Genomic DNA, 19,435 nt, shown 5'->3' with positions numbered 1-19,435 from the left:
ACATTTTACCATTTTACATGTATAAAATGTATTTATACATATAATTTTATAATTCAAATTCCAAAAATGCATTTTAAAATTCATTTGATATATATAATTTTATAATAATATATTAAAATACTTTTTATTTAAAAAAAATACAAAATATTAACAAAAAATAAGTAAAAAAAAAAAGTAAATACTATACTATAGTTTAAATACTATAGGGTTGCTATTTCATGTTATAATATGTCTATATATATATATAACCTGATCTCCTCCTTTTCTCCAATGATAAGGTATTGGATGTCAGGTGATTGCAGAATTCCGCTGCAGGCTTTCAGAAATATTTTACCAAGATAATTTTGAAAAAAAAAAAAAAAAAAAACTGTGAGAGATGACTTTATTCTGCAGTAAATGTAAAATAAATGAACTTCCTTCACATGAAAATGCATTGCTTCGGAGAATGTTATACTTGTGTGACGATATCGCTGCAATTCCGTGCAATTATACATCACAGGTGAGCAGCAAGCAAGCAAGCAAGCAGATGGGGAAGGAAGAAGGGAAGGAAACTGACTTTTTTTTTTTTTTTTCTAATTGATGTCAGGTGCTGATTTGACTTGCCACTTCCTTTCAAGGCACAATCCCGGTGCGTGAACAGATCGGCGCCAGGGGCGCGTTCCTATTTCGGTTTGCAGTTAGACGCAGCTTGCATGGAAATCATGAAGTGTAAGCGTGGGGGACGGGGACGGGGGGGGGGTACAATTTGCTTTTTTCCATGCAAATCATTCTCCCCTCCTGCCAGTCAGCTGCAGCTCGTCGGCTGACGCTCTGGCATATTGGCAAGCGAGACGGGCGGGTCGATAAGGATTTTAACTGCATTTTAAAACAGGTAATGGTGGCCTTTATGTGTGTCATTGTCACTTTACCCAAAAGTCACGGCTCCTAAGCGTCGCCATCCATCACCTGCCTATGCCTGCCACATACCCCCCCCCCCCACCCTCCGCCAAACTGATTCACTTAAGCTCTGTTTGTTTGTTTGCTCTCAAAGTCACTTTCGTTTATGATTGAAACCGCACACGGCATAGAATAACATAGAATAGCATCAAGCTACTTCGCTTGCCTTATTAAGGATAAAATTATTTGCTTTTTATGTAAGAAGTTGTCCGTCTGGATTTTTATGACCCCTGTACAACACTTTCCTTTGGTAAACTATGACACTAAAACTTTAATTAAAAGAAAAAGCAAACCCTTGAGAGCTAATGCAACAATGAAGTAAGTCAGGTTTTCATCATAAAAGGTTTAATGACCAGGAGAAGACAGGAATTGTGATAAAAGTGACACTTCATTTGCTGTTTGGGGATTTTTGCCATCTGGTCAGTCGTGGAAAAGCTATTCCAATCAAAAAAATATTTATTATTATTGCTTTTGTTTTCAATTTTAGTCCTAACTCAGGTGTAAACTTTCAAAGAAATAATATCTTAGTCAGAAGGGCGATTAATAATTCATCTAAAAAGCTTTTGTAAATAAGCATCGCATGAAAACATCATTAGCATCGAAATAATCGCTGTAATGTAAATTGATAAAATGCATAACATAGGATACACTCAAATACATAATTCACCATTTGGTTGATACCGTAAACAAGACTTTTTATGGTTACACTTTGTGCTCTACTTTAAATAATTTAAAATTAATTAATTAACTAATGATCGCTGTATTGTGGTTGTCTATGGCCCATTATTAGAGTCATTTGTCAGTAATAACACAAAACGATGATGATGATGATGTCGCAGGAACAGCCAACCTATAAAAAAAGTGCGATTTATAGTCCGGAAAATACGGTGTATATATATATATAGATACATATATATATATATCCATTTATAAGTCACTCTGGAGTATAAGTCACAGGAAAAGCCAACCTATGAAAAAAATTGTGCAACTTATAGTCCAAAAAATACGGTGTATACGTATATATTTTTTCATTTATAAGTCGCTCTGGAGTATAAGTTGCAGGAAAACCCAACCTATAAAAAATAGTGCGACTTATAGTCCGAAAAATATGGTTATGTATTTTTTCATTTATAAGTTGCTCTGGAGTATAAGTCGCAGGAAACGCCAACCTATAAAAAAAAAACTGCGACTTATAGTCCAAAAAATACGGTGTATACGTATATATTTTTTCATTTATAAGTCGCTCTGGAGTATAAGTCGCAGGAAACGCCAACCTATGAAAAAAGTGCGACTTACAGTCCGGAAAATACGGTTTATATATATATTTTTTCATTTATAAGTCGCTCTGGAGTATAAGTCGCAGGAACAGCCAACCTATAAAAAAAGTGCAACTTATAGTCCGGAAAACACTGTGTATATATATATATATATATATATATATATATATATATTTTTTTTTTATAAGTCGCTCTGGAGTATAAGTCACAGGAAAAGCCAACCTATATAAAAAAAAGTGCGACTTACAGTCAAAAAAAATATGGTGTATATGTATTTTTTCATTTATAAGTCGCTCTGGAGTATAAGTTGCAGGAACAGCCAACCTATAAAAAAACAAACTGCGACTTATAGTCCAGAAAATATGATGTGTACGTATATATTTTTTTCATTTAGAAGTCGCTCTGGAGTATAAGTCGCAGGTATGGCCAACCTATGAAAAAAGTGCGACTTATAGTCCGGAAAATACGGTTTATATATATTTTTTTTCATTTATAAGTCGCTCTGGAGTATAAGTCGCAGGAAACGCCAACCGATAAAAAAAGTGCGACTTATAGTCCAAAAAATACAGTGTATACGTATATATTTTTTCATTTATAAGTCGCTCTGGAACGGCCAACCTATGAAAAAAGTGCGACTTACAGTCCGGAAAATACAGTTTATATATATATTTTCATTTATAAGTCGCTCTGGAGTATAAGTCGCAGGAACATCCAACCAAAAAGTGCGACTTACAGTCCGGAAAATACGGTATGTAGATAAAGTCTTAACTAGTTTTCTTGCTTCTTGCAAGAGTTAGACTTGATTTTTCCGACTGTCTGTGAACACGACAGGCTGAGTCCTTACTTTTTTTCACAAATATTGGGAACGAGAAACCAAAAAAAAAAAAAAAAAATCTGCTTTGACAAGCAGAGCTGAACCCCAGACAAAGAAGCGCTTCGCTCTTTCAAACAACCCAAATGACTTGCTGGATATTAGCAGCTTAGCAAACACTGTCTTATTCATCGGTTTGTGCATCATTGTCGAGCGGGAAAAAAGGAACTGGGGGAAAACAAAGGCATCGCACTTGAATGGTGGAAGAACTTGCATCCAACTTAGCGGAGGGAAGGACTTCAATTGAGTTCTTTGTTTAAATCTGCAAGACACGTCTACACTCACTTGGAGATTGTGTGACTTCAGGCATGTAAAGCTTGTGTGTGAGTAAGAACTATAACGATGGAGACTACTACAAGTATGTGTGTGTATCTCTCATTTCCATATAGAGCACTAAGCCCAAAGGTAGTAAGTGGACTTTAACAGAGAGATAGCTCGGCTATTTATTGCTTTCCATGCTGCAGTGGATACTTGAGAGCGGTAGCTTCTCAAACTGTGGCAGTGAAATCTATGTCGAAATGACCAATAGCTATCACTGTTCTCCAGTAAGAGCACTTTTTCTCACTCAGGGTTCTACTTTGAGTAATATTTTTAAAGGCACACCTGGATATATTCCATTATATTCCATTAAATATACCTATGTTGTATACAAATATACAACATAAGTTGGCCAGAAATATTTCAGTATTGAACAAAGCAAAATTTGTTCTCAATCAGAAATCACTCCACATTCTTTATTGCTCTCTGGTTCTACCATATCTTACTTATTGTGTGGAAATATGGGCTAATAACTATAAAAGCAAATCTTCACTCGCTAAATGTACTGCAAAAAAGGCCAGTAAGGATAATTCATAATGCCGCCTACAGAGAACATATTAACTTCTTATTTCAAAAATCACAAAAACTTGATGTAGTTCATCTTCAAACAGCTAAAATAATGCAAAACGCTAAAAATAACCAATTAGCTAAAAATGTCATCCAATATTTCTCTACAAGAGAGGAGAAATATGATCTCAGGGAAGAAGTACATTTGAAACACTTCTATGCTAGGACTACGTTATGCTAGCCATAGCATTTCAGTATGTGGAATCAAACTGTGGGATGGATTGAGTAAGGAAATCAAACAATGCACAACGATGAGCCAATTCAAGAAACAATACAAGCAGTTGATGTTTGCTAAATACAAGGATGAAGAGTCTTGAACCAGTCATGATGTGCTATATATATCACTATTAATAAAATTAAAATAAAAAAATAAATAAAATTAAATTAAAAAATAAAATTAAAATAAAAAAATTAAAATAAAAAAATAAAATTAAAAATTAAATAATTACAAATTAATTAAAACAATAAACAATGAAAAAAATGACTTCAATTATATTATGAAAGCAGGAAGTGAACAAATATAACAGTTACTGATTGTAAAAGTACCAGATGGAGGGGTAGGATTTAATAAGCTTTGCTTCTTCCTACTCCTTTCGGACATGTGGAACTGTGAACTGATTATGTGATGCATTCAATTGTCATCTGATGCATGTTCAAATGAAATTAAACCATTACCATTTCCATCATATGTCAACAGTTTGTCCTTCAAGTTATTTCTCAAAGTGAGCGAAAACTTCCACACATGACATTTATTGCCTCCGACTATTTAAGAAGCAGCCCGCCCACACACAATAAACTAACGTCAAATTGTTATCCAGACGACAAAAGTTAGTTTGTATTTTCACACCACGACAACGATACAATCCATCAACGTCAGGCTAATCTGAATTGGAAATTATTTACACACCCAGAATGAACCGTTTTTGTCCCTTTTTGGTAAGAAGCACGGAAGATTTATGGCGATGCCATTATTCTAAACATAATCTTAGTTTTGGCTGTGTTATTTATTAGTGATTTATAGTCGGCCCGTTTACGTGGAAACCGTAGCAGGAAGTGGCGGAAAAGGACGGTGAGATATGTTACCGGACAGCTGGAGGGGGGCGAAGATTTTAGCAATGCAAGGATGTCATTTAGACTTGTCAACACTACTCAATGTGGACGTACACTGATTACGTGGAAGGATTTGCGTCATTAAATAAATAGGAAACTAGGAAAACGTCACTGGCTTAATCACATCCCATTATGTCATCTTTTTTTAAATCATAATTACTAAGTGATTACATTACTATCATTATTATGATAATCAGGACCATGCTTATGGGACTATAGTAAAGTTGCATTGATTGGAGGTCTTGTGTATGATAGGATGGCCAAGTAAATAGAAAGTCCTCAAGGGCCATCAGGGAGAGATCTGGGAGAACCGTGATTTGATTCAAACTGGAAGATGATACGCTTGTTACACGTCAAGATCAAAAATCGATGCAAATATAATATTAAGTCTGAAATTTTGCCGTGTCAACACTTCACGACTTGTAAAGTGCAAACATAGATTCTGAGAAAACGAGTTCGAGTCCAACCCGTGTTCTCCCCATGCATGCGTGGGTACTCCGGTTTCCTCCCACATTCCAAAAACATGCTAGGTTAATTAGCGACTCCAAATTGTCTATAGGTATGAATGTGAGTGTGAATGGTTGTTTGTCTATATGTGCCCTGTGATTGGCTGGCCACCAGTCCAGGGTGTACCCCGCCTCTCGCTCGAAGAGAGCTGGAATAGGCTCCAGCACCCCCGCGACCCTTGTAAGGATAAGTGGTAGGAAATTAATTAATTAATTTTAGAGCCCTCCAGACATGAAGTAACACCCCTATAATGAACTTTATACTCATATTACCCAATATAGTAGACATAATAAGATAAAATAAGATGTTTTTACGCTGTATGGCGGACGAGTGATTAGCACGGGGGCCTCACAGTTAGGAGACCCGAGTTCAATTCCACCCTTGGCCATGTCTGTGTGGAGTTTACATGTTCTCTGGGTTTTCTCCGGGTACTCTGTTTTCTTCCCACATTCCAAAAACATGCTAAGTTAATTAGCGACTCCAAATTGTCCATAGGTATGAATGTGAGTGTGAATGGTTGTTTGTCTATATGTGCCCTGTGATTGGCTGGCGACCAGTCCAGGGTGTAACACCGCCTCTCGCCCGAAGACGGCTGGGATAGGCTCCAGCACCCACCGCGACCGATTAAAAACACACTTCTATTTATGGAAAGTACTTTGTGTTGTATTTGCGGTTTCTAGATGGGTTTATGGAACATACAATACAACTGCATTAAGCAGAATAGGTGGTATGAAAATAAAACTGTACTATTTTATACATGCGCTGATCTGGGTCCGGATCGCAGAGGCATCAGTCTCAGTCCAGAAGACTTCCAGTTCTCCAGTTCTAATGGGGACACCGAGTCATCTCTTTCATGTCCTCGGTCTGCCCTGTGGCATGCCCCGACCACCTCACCTAGGAGGTTGTCCAGGGGGCATCCGGATTAGATAACCGAGCCACCTCAACTAAATCTTCTCGGACCGAGCCCCCTCACCCTTTCTTTTGGGGTCAACCCAGTCAGTCACCTGACATAAGGAATGATCAACTTCAACCTCACAATGTCTCGCCTGCAAACAAGGTACCGTTGACAAGGAAAGTATTAAAATCCTGTAAACAACCGTCAGGTCACCCAAGCATTCTGGGTAAAAAATACAGCAGCAAAGAAGACATTGTTGGAAATGGAAAATCTGTCGACATTTCAGTTTTTTTTTTAAGATTTGACTGACATAAACACAGACTGCAACGATTTCCACTTTCCGCCTTGGATTTGTCGGATCCGGCAGTTACATTTGACACAAAATACCATCCCAGCCGATCAACCGGTGACGTCTTCTGCCCTTTAAAAGTACCAGGAAAATGAAGAGAACCTCTACAGTTCTACAGTTCTCATCTTACCAACGTCTTTTTTGGGTGTTGACAAATTCCTTGTTAGCACTGTGGTGGTTCTACCCCCCCCCCCCCCGCCCCCACATACTGCAGATCTGATTTAGATTATGGAAATTAGATACTTCTCACATCATCTGGGGCAGGTTAGCTTACTGTCGGAGGAGTTTGAAATAAAATGTGGATTATACCGCCGTTTAGTTTTTGATGTCCCGTATATATGGAAAATAACCACTAGCAAGCTTGAGGCTGGCGGCACGGTGGTCTAGTGGTTAGACCTCACAGCTAGGAGAGCAGGGTTCAATTCCAGCCTCGGTCATCTCTGTGTAGAGTTTGCATGTTCTCCCCGTGCATGCGTGGGTTTTTTTTTCTCCGGGTACTCCGGTTTCCTCCCACATTCCAAAAACATGCTAGGTTAATTAGCGACTTCAAATTGTCCATAGGTATGAATGTGAGTGTGAATGGTTGTTTGTCTATATGTGCCCTGTGATTGGCTGGCCACCAGTCCAGGGTGTACCCCGCCTCACGCCCGAAGACAGATGGGATAGGCTCCAGCACCCCCGCGACCCTTGTAAGGATAAGTGGTAGCAAATTAATTAATTAATTTTAGAGCTCTCCAGATGTGAAGTAGCACCCCTATAGTGAACTTTATACTCATATTACCCAATATAGTCGACATAATAAGAGAAAATAAGATGTTTTTTACGCTGTATGGCGGACGAGTGATTAGCGCAAGGGCCTCACAGCTAGGAGACCCGAGTTCAATTCCACCCTCGGCCATGTCTGTGTGGAGTTTTCATGTTCTCCCCGTGCATGCGTGGGTTTTCTACGGGTACTCCGGTTTCCTCCCACATTCCAAAAACATGCTAGGTTAATTAGCGACTCCAAATTATCCATAGGTATGAATGTGAGTGTGAATGGTTGTTTGTCTATATGTGCCCTGTGATTGGCTGGCAACCGGTAGAAAATGAATGAATCAATGAATGAAGCTTGAGGCTTGCTGCTTTGATTCTATTTTTTTCCGACTTGTTCTCCTTCCAAGTGCCTTTACTCGGAACACTTTAGTGACAAATAATTCATATTTATCACCGTGCCCTAAACTCTACTCTGCTTTTAATATATTCCATCTTATTTTCTCATTTCCATTTTATGTGTCTTATATGGAAAGTCGAGTGTTGCTGCCTTTCAGGTTTTATGTAAAACGCTTTGAATTGCTTTGTTGTTGGAACGCTGTATTATATTGGAAAATGTTGCTTTTCCTTGGGAAGTGTTTTGTAGCTCATTCATCATGCTAACTCGCACGGCAAGGTGTGTAAACATGTTTGTGAGAAGACTTTAGTTAGGGAAATTAATGTGCTTTGCTGTGCATGGGGTCTGTAATCTCTTCTGATGGGTTGCGGGTCTTGTCTTGTTTTAGTGTGACCAATTCCCTTGTGAGCGGTACAGGACAATGTTATTACTGTGTGCGAGATTTTGATTGGCGGTAATTTAAATTTGCAATGTACAAAGAACGGTAATCAGATGAATCCAAATCAGGCTTGAGTGTTCTGTGAATACAATATTCGATGATATTCCAACTGTTCGGTGTTTCTGTACTTATTGAACAATTTGCTGTTTATTAACAAGGAGCTGTCGTCCTTCCATAGAGAGGAAAAGACAACATTTTATTTGGCAGCACACTTTTCTGCAGAGAAAAGGCTTTTGTTATGGGAATCATTGATAAATACTGGTTAGGATACAATTTGGTTCAAGTCGGACCTTCTAGAACCTAGCATGTTTTTGGAATGTAGGAGGAAAACGGAGTCCCCTAAAAAAGCCCACACTGGAACCTATCCCAGCTGTCTTTGGGCGAAAGGCGGGGTACACCCTGAACTGGTGGCCAGCCAATCACAGGGCACATATAGACAAACAACCATTCACACTCACATTCATACGTATGGACAATTTGGAGTCGCTAATTAACCTAGCATGTTTTTTGGAATGTGGGAGAAAACCGGAGTACCCGGAGAAAAGCTGTGAGGTCTGCTAACCACACGACCGCCGTGCAGCCATCATCATTCCTGTTCATTCAGGAAAAAGAGTCGTTAATTTCAGTCAATTGGTCGTTAGCCTGCAGACCCGGTCAGCAGTGTTGAGTCAGTTCGTTCACTCATGTTCACGGGTCAAAAGAACTAGTTCTTTTTTGTGAACGGATGAACAAGGTCACTGGCCCAAAAATGCTTTTTTTTTTGATTGGCTGGAGAGTCAGTTCACCGTTCCCTTTGCAGGGCGGGACTCAGGGGCGTCACTTGGTTCTGAGGACCTCATTGATTCTGTTCACAAAAAAGAACTAGTTCTTTTGACCCGTTTGTTCATGACCGACACACCACAAGTCATCATGTGTTGTTGCGTTATTGAGTCGAAACGAACGTGAACATGAGTGAACGGACTGACTCGATATGGCTGACTGAAAGAACGAGAAATTGACCAACACTGTCGGTTACTTCGTTCATTCCGTTCACACAAAAAAAAACTAGTTCTTATGACTTGTTCGTTCATGACCGACACACCATTAGTCATCACGTGTTGTTGCGTTGTTGAGTCGGAACAAACGTGAACATGAGTGAACGGACTGACTCGACATGGCTGACTGAAAGACCGAGACCGAGAGATTGACCAACACTGTCGGTGACCTCGTTCATTCCGTTCACAAAAAAGAAGTAGTTCTTTTGACCCGTTTGTTCATGACCGACACACAACTAGTCATCATGTGTTGTTGCGTTGTTGAGTCGGAACAAACGTGAACATGAGTGAACGGACTGTCTCGACATGGCTGACTGAACGACCGAGACCGAGAGATTGAGCGACACTGTCCGTGACCTTGCTCATTCCGTTCACAAAAAAAGAACTAGTTCTTTTGACTTGTTCGTTCATGACCGACACACCACTAGTCATCACGTGTTGTTGCGTTGTTGAGTCGGAACGAACGTGAACATGAGTGAACGGACTGACTCGATATGGCTGACTGAAAGACCGAGAGATTGACCAACACTGTTGGTGACCTCGTTCATTCCGTTCCCAAAAAACAACCAGCTCTTTTGACGCGTTCGTTCATGACCGACACACCACTAGTCATCACGTGTTGTTGCGCTGTTGAGTCGGAACGAACGTGAACGGACTGACTCGACATGTCTGACTGAAAGACCGACACCGAGAGATTGACCGACACTGTCGGTGACCTCGTTCATTCCGTTCACAAAAATGGTTCACTTTTGACCCATTCGTTCATGACCGACACACCACTTGTCATCACATGTTGCGCTGTTGAGTCGGAACGAACGTGAACATGACTGAACGGACTGACTCAACACAACTGACTGGGTCTATGCACCGGAATGATCCGGTTCACCGAAACAAACGGTTTTGCCCACCACTATTCTAGAACAAATGACTGTTGCTAAACAAGGTTCCACTACGGAAATGTACTGTACGCATCCCAACAATAGCGGCAAGCTACATCTCTAAGTCTCAATACATCCACCAGTCATTACCTTTATAACAGCAGCAGATAAATGGAATTGACCTTGGAGCTTAAAGCCCCCAGTGAGTCGCCTTGAGAATCCCGTGCTTTTATTAAATCTTGGCTTTGGGGAATCATCGCGGCCATTGACTAAAGGGGGAGTCCACTCACCCAGATTAGCCTTTAGCCTTGGAAGAATACACCCTGTACCTTTGACTAGTTATTGCTTCCTGCTGCACACATCATACATCTCTTCTATTGATTGGCCTTGCCTGCTGCACAGCTCTAATTGTACCGAGGGCCTCGCATTTCACCGACAGTAATAGGTTACACAGAAGAATAAAGATGCAGTCACTAGATATTGATCAAAAAGGAATCCACACCTCCAGCAAAATTAACGAGACAATGCATATGGATCGATACTGCTTTCCTCACACTTGGCAAAAGATATCACGACCCCCCCCCCCCACTCGCCGTTACCCCCACCGTCCCACCTCACCCGCGACTTGTTTGTAATCCATCTGATAATGAGTTGTTCTTTAAGATGATGCACATGTCCTTATGTTGACACTTTTTAGCGTTAGCATTCATAATTCATAACCCGCCCGGCATATTAATTTTAGACAGTGTGACTATTGCACCATCACTGTCTGCCACAATGTTGCCAATATTGATAAAAATATAGATGTCATGACCTTGTACTGCAGGTACATAATTCATTCATTTTCTACTGCTGATCCTCACAAGAGTGGCGGGGGGTGCTGGAGCCTATCCCAGCTGTCTTCTACACCCTGGACTGGTCGCCAGCCAATCACAGGGCACATATAGACAAACAACCATTCACACTCACATTCATACCTATGGACAATTTGGAGTCGCTAATTAACTTAGCATGTTGTTGGAATGTGGGAGGAAACCGGAGTACCCGGAGAAAACCCACGCATGCACGGGGAGAACATGCAAACTCCACACAGAGATGGTCCGAGGGTGGAATCGAACTCGGGTCTCCTAGCTGTGAGGCCCTCACGCTAATCACTCGTCAGCCATACAGCGTACAAACATCTTATTTTCTCTTATTATGTCTACTATATTGGGTGATATGAGTATAAAGTTCACTATAGGGGTGTTACTTCACGTCTGGAAGGCTCTAAAATTCATTCATTCTTTTCCTACCACTTATCCTTACAAGGGTCGGGGGTGCTGGAGCCTATCCCAGCTGTCTTCAGGCGAGAGGCAGGGTACACCCTGGACTGATCGCCAGCCAATCACAGGGCAGATATAGACAAACAACCATTCACACTCACATTCATACCTATGGACAATTTGGAGTCGCTAATTAACCTAGCATGTTTTTTGGAATGCGGGAGGAAACCGGAGTACCCGGAGAAAACCCACGCATGCACGGGGAGAACATGCAAACTCCACACAGAGGGTGGAATTGAACTTGTGTATCCTAGCTGCGAGGCCTGCATGCTAACCACTCGTGCACCGTGCAGCAACGACTACTACAACTACTGAGGAATGATAAACAACTAATGATGATAAACACGTAATTCAATCAACCATCCAATAAAAGTGCCGCAAGACATGCTGGTAAGTCCAGTATCAACTAAAAGTAACAACCAGGCTAAAAAGAAGAGTAAGAATAGCAAACTGTACGAGACAAACACACAGCAGCAAACACATTCCATAAGACAACAGCAATAAATGATGAGAGCAAGCAATGTCGCAGTAGGCTATAATCAATGCCCGATTCCTGTAGTTAGCACATCTGAGACAAGCATTGAAACAATATGAATGCGGTTTGGCCACGAGTGTGTGTGTTGTTTGTGTGTGATATAGTCTTAAGGGATTATTATGAAGTGGATTCTACCAAGCCACAGGGGCAGTAAAGCGCTCAAACACTTAATTAGTCACACTCGATGCGAGGCCCTCCCATGGCGAGACCCCGTGCAGAGGTTTTTGGGGTGTCAAGCATCCCGCTGCCTGTTTTCTCTCTGTGAGCTTAGCAACAGAACGGAACAGTTTCATCATTAGCTCCTCTGATGTGTCGTGCGTGCTGACCACACACACACACAGTTGATGACCACGTCCCTCACCAACACAACCCCCAAGAGCGTAGGGTTGTGAAAGGTTGGAGAAGGTGAACTTTCACAGTTGGTAATTAAGGTTGTTAGGAATGGAAAATGTTACCCATAATATGTGCTCCTCTCTGGATCAATTTTGCTTCTATACACCTAAAGGCGGCGCTCTGAATTCTACCAAATTGATCTAGTAGATCATTAAGATGGTCACACTAGCATTTTAGCACTGGGGGGGGGGATCTTTGCAGATTTGTTCGCTTCTTTGAATTGGATGGCATTTATGTTACACCCGTAAACAAATTTGCCTACTGCAAACGTAATACTGAATTTCCTCACATTCATGTATGGTATGGTTTTATTTTCATACCACCTATTCTGTTTAATGCAGTTGTATTGTATGTTCCATAAACCCATCTAGAAACCGTAAATACAACACAAAGAACAAAAAGGTACTTTCCATAAATAGAAGTGTGTTTTTAATCGGTCGCGATGGTACTGGAGCCTATCCCAGCTGTCTTCAGGCGAGAGGCGGGGTACACCCTGGACTGGTGGCCAGCCAATCACAGGGCACATATAGACAAACAACCATTCACACTCACATTCATACCTATGGACAATTTGGAGTCGCTAATTAACCTAGCATGTTTTTTGGAATGTGGGAGGAAACCGGAGTACCCGGAGAAAACCCACACATGGTGGAATTGAACTCGGGTATCCTAGCTTTGAGGCCTGCGTGCTAACCACCGTGCAGCCCCGGTACATAATAATGTAGAAAACTGTTCAAAGTCGTGGTGATCAGAGGAACGCTGTCTCCGTCGCAACGACGACTACTACTACGACTGCTGGGGAATGATAAACAACATTATTACATATGTGGGAAAGTGAAAAACTGTAAAGGTAATAACTTCCCACAAATGTAATATGAGACAAAATAATGATCTTTGTGGTTGTTTTTGTTGTTAATAATATAATTGTGATAATTGCAATTGTTTCAATAAAATTGTTATTACTATTATTATATTTTATTATTTCATTTGATTATTTCTTCCCCATATACACACAAAATCACACATACAATAATATACTGTAACTAAAACGCACATGTACGCCCACAAACAAAATGTAATAATTATTATATTGATATACTTGGAATAGTTTGACCTTGAAACTGATTATTTCCATACTAAATTTTGTCGATTAGATCCCCAGGAACGGACACTACGTACCAAGAAGACGTCCATGTTGCCTTCACTGCCATGTTGAGAGTATTAAGAGCGGGAGTCTTTGTCACAATGAAAGCACAACCTTCTAGTGAACTCTTAATAAACATGAAAAATGATGTCCAATTTTATTAAGAGGAGAGAGAGGTTGCACTCCGAAGATGAAATACAACTTCAGCTAAACATCAGCCAAAGCATTATCAAACTGGAAGTGCAGTCATGGAGGGATGATGGCCAAGTCCATTATATGCCAAATGGCCTTGAAGACCATCATATATGTTGGAACGTTCTCAAACTTAATACATTTAGAAAGGTCACTGTAGTATTTCCAGGTAAAATACGTAGAATAGAAGAAGAAAGAAGTACAGCAAAGCACTCTAGAAAACAGGAAGTACTTCAGACAGTTTCTGTATAGACTGTGACACAAAAACGCAGTGTTTTCTTAAACTATTTTTTTTTATCATATCGTCACTGCACAAACTATGCAGACAAACGCTGAGTGAAGTCTCTTGTCATCCAGCCTGTGTGGTACAGGTAGTCAATTTATCAATACGTCAAAATAATTGATCAATTTTTTGTACTATTATGCCAGCAGGGCTGCACGGTATATGAGTGGTTAGCGCACAGACCCCACAGCTAGGTGACCCGAGTTCAATTCCACCTTGTGTGGAATTTGCATGTTCTCCCCGTCGGTTTTCTCCGGGTACTGCGGTTTTCTCCCACATTCCAAAAACATGCTAGGTTAATTAGCGACTCCAAATTGTCCATAGGTATGAATGTGAGTGTGAATGGTTGTTTGTCTATATGTGCCCTGTGATTGGCTGGCCACCAGTCCAGAGTGTACCCAGACAGCGGGGATAGGCTCCAGCACAACCCGCGACTGTCGTGAGGATAAGTGGTAGAATGAATTGTACTTTATACTGGGGCTGCACGGTGTACCAGTGGTTAGCACACAGGCCTCGCAGCTAGGAGACTCGAGTTCGATTCCACTCAGGTTTTATTCCGGTTCCTCCCACAATCCAAAAACATGCTAGGTTAATTGGCGACTCCAAATTGTCCATAGGTATGAATGTGAGTGTGAATGGTTGTTTGTCTATATGTGCCCTGTGATTGGCTGGCCACCAGTCCAGGGTGTACCCCGCCTCTCGCCCCGAAGACAGCTGGGATAGGCTCCAGCAACCCCCGTGACCCTTGTGAGGATAAACAGTAGAAAATGAATGAATGAATTATTCAAGCAAATCAATGGAAGTTCAAATGCTGTTTTTGAACTCATAACATACGTTATTCAAATGTTCCTTTTTTTTATACATCAACTGCAAAAATTAGAACAGGCAAAAATGAGGTCTCCGAGCAATTCAATGGAAGTGTTAGATGTTCCATCTCCTCTTTCTTGAATCTTTTTCCACTGGCCCCCCCAGGGCACTTAAAGCGAAGATGAAAAATGGTCACCAACAAGGTGGTTTTATAGACGGTGCTGACATTTGCGGTTACACCTATCAAGTACTTGTGAATATCAGTTTTTTTTTTATCCACTGTGCTTTCCACTTTTTCCATTTTCTCTCCGTCTTGATTTAGCTCATCTCTGCTCCTTTGTCTCCCTCGCGGACCAACAAGTAATTCCATATTCCCGATCTGGTCGCCATTATTTACCTCTCTTCTCTGCACAGTTACAGCATCTATCTGCAATGGAGAAAGGGCCAGCTATATTAATTAGGAGCATGGTACCATTAAAAAAGGATCCACGGTGGTGGTGGTGGGTGTTGGGGGGAGGGGGAGTGCAGGTACCTACCCACCGTGTCCTCCCACAGTGCTGGTGATTAATGATGTCAGCCCTATCAAGGGGGTCCTTATCAGACATGGACACTTCTACCAAACAAAGCCAGGGTTAGAAACTTGCTGTTTAACTGATGAAGTGGGACCGATGGGCGAGGGGATGCCGAGAGCCACCGTGAATGCTAATGAGCTCCGGTGTCGATTGTTCGGCAAACACATGGGAACATTAACTGTTTCCCTCCACAGACTTTGCATTGTTTGATGCCAAGCATTGATTGTGTGATGCCAGTTCAATAATAAAAAAAAACAGAGGTGCAAAAGTCTTTACAAAAATAAAAAATTAAACTAGTAAAAAACTAGTCAGTTTGGTCTCTCTAAAATTCCCCCCCCCCAAAAAAAATTTTTTAGAACATCTTAAACAGGGTTTATATGCTCTATGTATGAAAATATTTCATTTATAAATAAGAAATCCTACTTCACTGAAATTCACTTATCACTGTCTGGGCTGGACCCAATGAACAGTGATAAACGAGGGATGTCTGTAATTGTATAATGATTAAAAAAAGTGTTTTTGAGTTAACCTTTTTGGCTTTCTGATGATCCTAACCAAGGTTCTACTGTAGTTTATTTACCATCATATCCAAAAATACAGCCACATTGAACTAGTCAGTTTGGTCTCTCTAAAAATGCCCCCCAAAAACATATTTAGAACATCTTAAAAGAAGGTGTATATGCTCAATGTATGAAAATATTTCATTTATGAATAAGAAATCCTACTTCACTGAAATTCACTTATCACTGTCTGGGCTGGACCCAATGAACAGTGATAAACGAGGGATGTCTAATTGTATAATGATTAAAAAAAAGTGTTTTTGAGTTAACCTTTTTAGCTTTCTAATGATCCTAACCAAGGTTCTACTGTAGTTTATTTAGTTTACTTCGTCATTTTATGTTTTTCATGACAGAATTATTGATTCAGCGTTTGGATCTCATTACACTGCAGACACAATAGGCAGTTTTTGCAATAAATATTATGCACCCTGACAAAAATGAGGCCTCAGGTGACAATGAACGACCATAACTGAGAAGCGACACAAAAGCAAAACACATCTCTATTCCGCTAACAGCCACTTTACTCCTTGTGGAACATTAGTCAATATTACCAACACATGAATGATTTTTGATTCTGAGGCAAGCGGGACGTTGTTACCGTTTTCGTTCCCGCTACTCATGTCGCCTCACATCAACTGACTAGTTTCACTAATTGAAAATGCATAATTTGGACAAAAATATTGAATATGTAGTTCCATATTTCTGCAGACGAACCAAGGCATGGTGATGAAAACATTCATACTCGTCACTCGAGGACTCAATAACCCGAGAAACTGCGCATGTATAATAGATGCAAGCAGGCTGGAACACCTGGAAAGCAATTTCCTTCTGCATCAATAATGCCCGACTAAGCCAATTAAAATGCTGTAATTCAGGGCTGTAAATTACAGGATTCAGAATTAAGAAATAATCCCGTTATTTGTTTCAGTTATTTGGTGCATTGCTTGGTACAGTGGAGCAAATGTGTGGTCAAACTGTTATTATTTGTTATTACTGTTATTATTTTTCTAAGCTCGAAAACAGCTGGGATAGGCTCCAGCATACCAGCGACCCTATTGCGGATAAGCGGCATAGAAAATGCATAGATGGATGGAGGTTTGTGTCTCAAACTGTTATTATTTGTTATTACTGTTATTTTTCTCAGAAAATGGACTTTTTTCCTCCGCAGAAAAACATTAAATGTACAGCATAGATGTATGATTAATAGAGTGTAGGTCACAGAGTCAGGAGATGGGGGAAGACCTGGGTTCGATTCTCGACTTGGGCATCTTCGTGTGGAGTTAGCATGTTCTCTCCGTGCGTATAAATGTGAGTGTGAATGGTTGTTTGCCTATATGTGCCCTGTGATTGGCTGGCGACCAGTCCAGGGTGTACCCTGCCTCTCACTTGAAGAAAGCTGGGATAGGCTCCAGCATACCAGGGACCCTATTGCGGATAAGCGGCATAGAAAATGCATAGATGGATGGAGGTTTGTGTCTCAAACTGTTATTATTTGTTATTACTGTTATTATTTTTCTCGGAAAATTGACTTTTTCCCCCCGCAAAAAAACATTAAATGTACAGCATAGATGTATGATTAATAGAATGTAGGTCACAGAGTCAGGAGATGGGGGAAGACCTGGGTTCGATTCTCGACTTGGGCATCTCCGTGTAAAGTTAGCATGTTCTCTCGGTGCGTATAAATGTGAGTGTGAATGGTTGTTTGCCTATATGTGCCCTGTGATTGGGTGGCGACCAGTCCAGGGTGTACCCTGCCTATCGCTCGAAGACAGCTGGGATAGGCTCCAGCATACCAGGGACCCTATTGAGGACAAGCGGCATAGAAAATGCATAGATGGATGTTTTGTGTCTCAGACTGTTATTATTTGTTATTACTGTTATTATTTTTCTCAGAAAATTGACTTTTTTCCCCCCGCAGAAAAACATGAAATGTACAGCATAGATGTATGATTAATAGAATGTAGGTCACAGTCAGGAGATGGGGAAGACCTGGGTTCGATTCTCCACTTTGGAATGAACGGACGGGCCGTATTTAAACACTTAGCGGACCGGATGTGGCCCCCGGGGCGTAGTTTGCCCACCCATGATTTAAAATGATCTTATTTCTTCTGTTCAAAGTATAAGATAAAGGAAATTAAAAACAACCAAATTAAACCAAATTAAAAACAACTTCATTGGCCGTGCACGACATGCTGATTGCGTATTTTCGTGCAGTAAGGTCGACTAGCAAAAAAAAACCGATTTTATCAGATGCGATGGAAGCACCAAGATCAATAAAACAATCTGCGAGACTAATCTACTCGAATCTTTGTTACGAGTCACGCCAGTTATCGCCTCGTTAGGAGATATCTGCAGCGATACACTTCCTTTCAACTCGCTCCGTGCCTCGCATATTTCCGCAAAAAAAGGAAGTTGACGGAATCCTTCTGTGTGCCGTACATCAGTTCTATCTGTCCCCCCCCCCCCTGGTTGAGAGAAATGGAGAGCGACGGAGAAAGATTGGATTTCGCCTCGCTGACGATGTGCCACTACAAAGGCGATATCTCTCCTCCGTGCTTAGATTGATATCTCTTATGGGAGTGAGGCGGAATACCGTATGAAGTGGAAGAGGAAGCTTGGCATTATTATTATTATTATTATTATTATCATTATTACAGCTTGGAAGTGGGATCTCAAAAAAATACAGGATATCAAACACTTATCCGTTAAGGGATTCATTCTTTTCAATCTTATTACTGCGGTCTTGATTGATTTGTTTGGAGAAACGGTGTACAGTACACAGAGGAGAAGCTGTAGCTTTACATCATTCGACTTTCACGTCCAAAAAAAAAAAAAAATGTTCCGTGTGCGGCTGATTCTAATGAGGGCTTTGGGTAAACACTCGCAATAGGAAAAGGATTCTTTCATGCTACAGAAGAAAAGCGCCGGCTTGATGTGAATCTAATGTGTATTACGCTGCATAACGCAACCCGCAGCGCGCTGATTGCTCATTTATTTACGAGATGCAACTCATTCACCTGAAAACTATGGACAGAAATGATTAAAACCGGTAAATTACGGTCTAATGACTTCCAATTATAATCTAGTTCTATTGTCAAAAGGGGAACTGAAGTCAAAATTTGGTTGTTGCTGTATGAGAAATAATTATTTTCGCAATTTGTGGGCTAGTTTTAATAATGTCAAGAGTGTGAATAGGTATTTTTAGCTATTTAATATTATATATTTTTTTCTTACGACGAGGACGCAAAAACGACACGACAGATTTCAAAGAAACTATGCAGAGGTGGAGATGTGTTACA

This window comes from Doryrhamphus excisus, linkage group LG11 (assembly GCF_037039965.1).
Source record: "Doryrhamphus excisus strain RoL-2023G ecotype Guam linkage group LG11, RoL_Dexc_Guam_v1.1, whole genome shotgun sequence".
Taxonomy (NCBI): domain Eukaryota; kingdom Metazoa; phylum Chordata; class Actinopteri; order Syngnathiformes; family Syngnathidae; genus Doryrhamphus; species Doryrhamphus excisus.
This window is presented reverse-complemented; position numbering follows the sequence as displayed.